The sequence below is a fragment of the Tasmannia lanceolata genome, unplaced genomic scaffold, assembly GCF_043159265.1.
Source record: "Tasmannia lanceolata isolate RefF3 unplaced genomic scaffold, GAP_Taslan_0.1 ptg000007l, whole genome shotgun sequence".
Classification (NCBI taxonomy): Eukaryota; Viridiplantae; Streptophyta; class Magnoliopsida; order Canellales; family Winteraceae; genus Tasmannia; species Tasmannia lanceolata.
This window is the reverse complement of record NW_027518684.1, coordinates 3,236,563-3,242,754: the sequence shown is the minus strand read 5'-3', so window position 1 is coordinate 3,242,754 and position 6,192 is coordinate 3,236,563. Positions and strand designations below refer to the sequence as shown.

At 40.8% G+C, this 6,192-nt stretch overlaps 1 pseudogene across 1 annotated transcript; it reads left to right on the top strand.

Moving 5' to 3' along the window:
* The first annotated feature begins 341 nt into the window (after positions 1 to 341).
* Positions 342 to 5,524, top strand: LOC143881453 (pentatricopeptide repeat-containing protein At5g19020, mitochondrial pseudogene; annotated as a pseudogene). Its single transcript, XR_013251951.1, has 2 exons — positions 342 to 4,627; positions 4,749 to 5,524. The product of XR_013251951.1 is annotated as a pentatricopeptide repeat-containing protein At5g19020, mitochondrial pseudogene (transcript).
* Positions 5,525 to 6,192: the final 668 nt, after the last annotated feature.

Sequence of the window (6,192 nt, the reverse complement as noted above, 5' to 3'; positions counted from 1 at the left end):
GGAACCCAAGACCCGACCCGACTCATATGGGTGCACTGTGACTTTCTTAAATATCTCTTGAATAACATAGAAAATTATTTTCCAATATATTGATACAATTGTTTTGATTGAGGTGACCATGTCTGTTATGTGAAAATATAGTGTCCTTCTTAAAGTTATACACTTGATGACATAAATTTATAAATTTTTGGTATGAAGATTTGTTTTGTTTTTTTTCTACGATCTTTAAAATTAGTCATTATCCTACGCTAAAAAATGAAAACCCGACCCGACCAGACCCAACTCCATAAACTATCTTGAGTAGGGTTGGGTTTAGAAATCTTTGGTTTTCCTGTAAAAAATTAGACCCGACCCGACCCGAGATAATTCTCGGGTAGGGTAGGGTTTTGGAAAACCCGACCCGCCCGACCCGAGTTGCACCATTAAATTTATGATAAGTTTGTGCTGATATCATTTCCGTTCTTCTAACTGGTCTCATCAAAATAACCCCGCGAAATAACTTTCAAAAACATTAAAATCTCTCTCTGCTGATAATGATCAATGCCCCAAGAATCACATTTCTTCGCATTTTAAGCCCTTCTCCAATAAATTTTCTATCTCACAGAAAATGGTTTTCTACTATTCCACCCAAAGATCGTCCCCCATTCATCAATCTCTTCCAAAACCCTTTCTACAACTTTCTCCACAACTGGAATCACAAACACCCTGCTTGCGAATTCACTCTAGTTTCCGCTCTCAAGTCCTTCGCCTCAATCTACCAAGCTGACCAAATCCATCCCTTAATCTTAAAATCCGGTCTCTATACCAACATATTCATCAGCAATAGCTTGATCAATCTTTACGTGAAATTCGGATCAATCGAGACCGCTAGATCAATGTTTGACTCAGCTCCGTTATTGGATTCTGCATCATGGAACACAATGCTTGTTGGGTATGTAAAATTGCATCGATTAGAGGATGCTCGCCAAATGTTCGATGAAATGCCCGAAAGAGATTGTGTCTCGTTTACTACCATGATAATGGGTTTTGCGCAAAACGGCTGCCCAATTGAAGCTTTGGAGGTTTTTCAAGAAATGAAATTCGCAGATGTGGTACCAAATGAGGTGACACTGGCAACCATAATTTCCACTTGCTCGCATTTGCATTCGGTCCGGGATGGAAAGATGATTCATGGGATTGTAATTAAAGGTGGATTTCAAGTTTGTGTTCTTGTTTCAACTAATTTAGTTCACATGTATGCTGCTTGTTCTTATTTAGGTGACGCGAGGTTCGTGTTCGATGAAATGCCCGAACGAAATATTGTTACATGGAATATAATGTTAAATGGGTATTCAAAGTCTGGCCTTGTTGAATCCGCGAGAGATTTGTTTGAGAAAATTCCGATTAGAGATATGGTTTCTTGGAGTACAATGATTGATGGGTATGTACGAGTAGATAGGTTATGTGAAGCTATAGTCACGTATCGTTAAATGCAACGGGCAGAGGTGAGACCAAATGAGGTCACAATTGTGGATTTGCTTTCGGCGTGTGGGCGATCATCGGCAATCAACGAGGGTCGGCAATTTCATGGTATAATTTTAAAGACTGGCTTGGTTTGTCATGCTTTTATTCAGGCAACAATCATCTATTTTTATGCTGCTTGTCAGCAGATTGACCTTGCTTGTTTGCAATTCCAGTTGGGTGTTAAGGGCAACTTATCATCCTGGAATGCACTTCTGGCGGGATTTATTAGAAACAACATGGTTGATTCAGCTAAACATTTGTTTAATTTGATGCCGGAGAAAGATGTTGTCTCATGGAGCTCCCTCATTGCGGGCTATGTACAAAGCGGGCAATTTAACTTGGCATTAGAGCTCTTCCGTGATATGCCAATTGTGGAGCTGTGGCCGAATGAAATTACGATGGTGAGTGTTGTTGCAGCCATGGCCCATTCTGGCACATTGAAACAAGGAAGATGGATTCATGCTTATATACGTGAAAACTCGATCCCTCTCAACGACAATTTAAGTGCAGGGCTCATTGATATGTATTCAAAGTGTGGGAGCATAGAAAGTGCTTTAGGATTGTTTTATCAAATCAGAGATAAGGTCATCACAGTTTCACCGTGGAATGCGATGATATGTGGGTTGGCAATGCATGGACATGCCGATATGTCTATTAACATATTCTTGGATTTGAAGAAGACTAACATCAAACCCAATTTGATTACATTCATAGGAGTCCTGAGCGCATGTTGCCATGCGGGTTTGGTAGTGACGGGGAAGCAGTATTTTGAGAGTATGAAGAGTGTGTATAAGATTGAGCCGAATATTAAGCATTATTGTTGTATGGTTGATCTCTTAGGCCGAGCTGGGTGCCTAGAAGAGGCCGAGCAATTGGTCAAGAACATGCCCATGGAAGCTGATATTGTGATATGGGGGAGTATGTTGGCTGCTTGTAGGACTCATGGTAATGTGGAAATAGGAGAATGGGCAGCTGAGAATCTATCAAGGTTGGAGCCAAGCCATGGGGCTGGTAGAGTGCTACTGTCTAATATCTATGCAGAGGCTGGGAGGTGGGATGATGGTTTTCAAGTGACGAGAGCAATGCAGAGTAAGAGAGTGAAGAAGTTGCCCGGGTGCAGTGGTGTTGTGTGATACTGTTACAAACCCAAATTGGTTTGCAACATGATTGATCTTCGTAGAGGGAAGATCAACTTCTTGACCCACTTCGAGGGAAGGATCAGTCCTCCTTTGTGCACAAAGACACACTTGTTGGAACAAGTTTCTTCATTGATTTAAAAAAAAGTTACATGTTATTTATAGAAAACCCACCTGACCACTTCCTCCAAAACTCCTACCCAAGCGAATCTAGGTAACCCTTATCTCTAAGACTCCTATCCATACCAAACAACTAGAGAGAAAATACCACAAAATACAAAGTAATTTATTCTACCTAAGTGGGACCCATTTACAGTTACTTGATGCATGATGTACTTGCTTGATTTGATTCAGTTGGCCATGTTTGGGCTACCGCTTATTCGGGTCCTACGTGGTTGTGTATAAGCTAACCAGCTATGCAACTTATAAAAAGCTTGAGAGATGACTTAAAATGATGATTGTGGGTAACCTTGCTGCGCCCGTCTATTTTCTTTGCATAGAGCAAAATTTAGCAAATCAGATATCTGTTCTTCCTTTTACGTTGGACCAAGCAAGGACACATTGTTCTTGTGTTGGATGGACCTCAGAGGTGAACAGGCAAGAGTACAGAGTGTGATGCAGAGGGATATTCAGATCAACTTCGTCAATCGGTCAAACACAATTTCAGGCATATACCAACTTACGAGTTCACTTTGTTCCGTTTTGAGGTTCTTCGTGTTTGATTCTGGTTAAAAACTCTAATGGAGCAGAGGCTCTTGCGGGCCTTTTAAGTTTTGCTAAGGAAATGGTAGAAGACTCTGAGTGGAAGAGGACTTATCTAATGCTACCAAGCATGCTTCTTTTCTTCATTTGGCCCGTTGGAGGAGTGGTCAAATCATTGATGAAATTGACAACATTTGTAAAAATCTAACTATTTCCTTTAAGCATACTTCTAGAGAAAGCTCAAGATTTATCCCATATATTAGTTAAAGCGGCTGTTTTTATCTTCATTGAATAAAGAGCAGTTTCTTCCCTCGATGTAATCTTTTCTTTTTGGAATAAAAAGACCAGAAATTTGAAGGGTGGAGTATTCTCTCTTAGTGTGGCCCTTTGAGAATCAAATGTTCCATGATTGCTTGGATGATGATTTCTCACTGTGCCTTGGGGGCCTCTATGTAGGAGATTATGGAAAAAGTGGCACGAGTGACAGGCCAAAGATGGTGTGGACAGGGATGAGACTCAGATCGTACAGCAGAATTACGGCACTGGGTTGGAGGAGTCTGCACAGTTACGACCTGCGGTGCTGCTGATACCGTGTTGCCTTCACACAAGAAAGGGGCCCTGCTGCAAATCTTCTTTTCTGCAGAATTTGGGGCTGTTTTGACAGCTCTGATGGGGCATTCGGGGCAAGCTTAAAGGGTTTTACGGTGTAGTCTTTGGGATGGTTGGACTGTATTCGTTGTACATTGGGGGATGGCCTGTCCCATGGTTGTATTCTACTAATAGTTTGATTAATAAAATCGTTATCTTTCTGAAAAATGGAAAATGTGTCACGAAATAGTACGGGGCAAGTCGTTTAAGTAGAAAAGTATGGCCGGATGGGTGCTGCTCCAAACTCGTGGTAACTGAATTCTGTCAGTAGCTCATCGTAACTGAATTTTGACAGTAGCTCTGGAGGTAATCTGGGTCCTGTCTGAATCAAGGGAATTCTTAGAGATGAGCTCATGGCCTTCTCCACTGGTGTAGCAAATTCTAGTGGAGCTGAATTCAGTGGTTGCTTCAAAGGATCTAAGGTGTTCAATTCCCTCCCAGATTGTTCTTGTAGGTGAGAGGCAGACTCCTCAAATACCATTGCTTACGCTGCCAACAAATGTCCAAGCCCATCGCACCTTGCCAATCTTTCGTTGGAGATTAGAGACCTTTCTAGAAATTTACCAATCTCCTCATGTATTACATGGAGCACCAATGAAATTGCTGATGACCTGGCTAAAGAGGGTGTTGATAAGGAGGTGATCATTGCTGGAGATATCCTTTATTGTAATGCAGTGTAGTTTGTGTCTGTTTTTCCTTCTTGTTCTTTCCTCTTTGTGGGATCATCTCATTCCCTTGCTGTTTTCCTTGCTTTTTCAGGAACCCTGTTTGGATTGCAAGCAAAACATTTCTGATGGGAAATTTTTTCTTTCCACGATTTAGAGGGAAATGATATGATTGTGGTTAATTTAGAGGAATGTTATCGTGAATTGAAGGTCCTAAATAAATATTGAATAGATTTGGCTCAAGTTATCTTTTTTCATGCGTTAAAAAAGGAAGAGAATATAAAAAATAAAATAAAATAATTCCTTGACATACTTTTCCAAAAAAAAAATTCCTGCAATTCAAACTGGCTCATTTTCTTTCAAAAATACAATTGCAAGATTTTTCTTAATGCATCTTAGTTATCTTCTTTAATCTTTTCTTTCCAAGTGACTAAGAGGACTAATAATACAGAACACCATTAGAGACAGACCAAGCTCCTCCTCATTCAACTGCCTCAGCCCCCTACTCAGTCTCTTCAGCACATCAACTTCCATTTCCACCACCCACGTCGGCACATGCCTCACCATCAGGGCCGACGAGTATGACGAGTATTCCGATCGCACCTGAATGGGATTTGTGCAATTTTTCTGTCAAATTGCAGTGGCCAGGAACTCTCTGGGATTTTTATGTCAAATTGCAGTGGCCAGGAACTCAGTGTGCACGCCTATGGCCCTTGGCCTCCGTTTCCATACCGATGTCAAGTCAATACCCAATACCAATGCCCCGCAAAACACAACAGCCCGAAGTCCTGATGCAAGGAGATGCTGAATGCTGGACTAGTGACTTGAGTGAAGTCGTAACAAGGTAACCGTATTCAAAGTGCAGTTGAATCACCCCTTTTCTCTTTTCTTTTTTCTTTTTTTTTTTCTTTTTTTTTTTTTTGAGAGAGAGAGAGCTTGTAGGGTTTTTGGTTTGACAAAGGCTGGACCACCAAGTTTAGGAAATGTTCCAAAAGATTTTCTCCTTCTCCTTGACCTTTGTTTCTTTGGACATAAAATGTGTTTAAAATAAATTTTAGGCTTGTTGAGAAAATCCGCTAGGCAAATCCAATCCGATCGTGCACAAGTAAATGAGAAAGTAAATAGTAAAACCAAGTCACAAGATGAACACTGAGATTTACATGGCCAAGATTCCTACATCCACAGTCTCTCTCTCTCTCTCTCTCTCTCTCTCTCTCGTTTTCCTCTCTCCTTTTCATGCCTCCACCCTTGCAGCCGACCACCCACAAGAGAAAAATCGAGAGCCCTTTATTCTTGGGTTTTCCAAAAACCTAAAGCCATGCAACTTTCCATTTTGCCTCCCAACAAAATTAACCTAATTTTTTTCTACATAGAAAAAATGGCATTTTTCCCAGCTCATTTTTAAGTGAAAAAATGGGTGTAAAATTTGTTCTGAGCTCATTTTATGTCGAAGGAAACAGAGCTGAAGAGGAAACGATCAGAACATCTAGCAATGTCCTTGATGACGGATTATTTTGCAAAAGACCAAAATTACTACA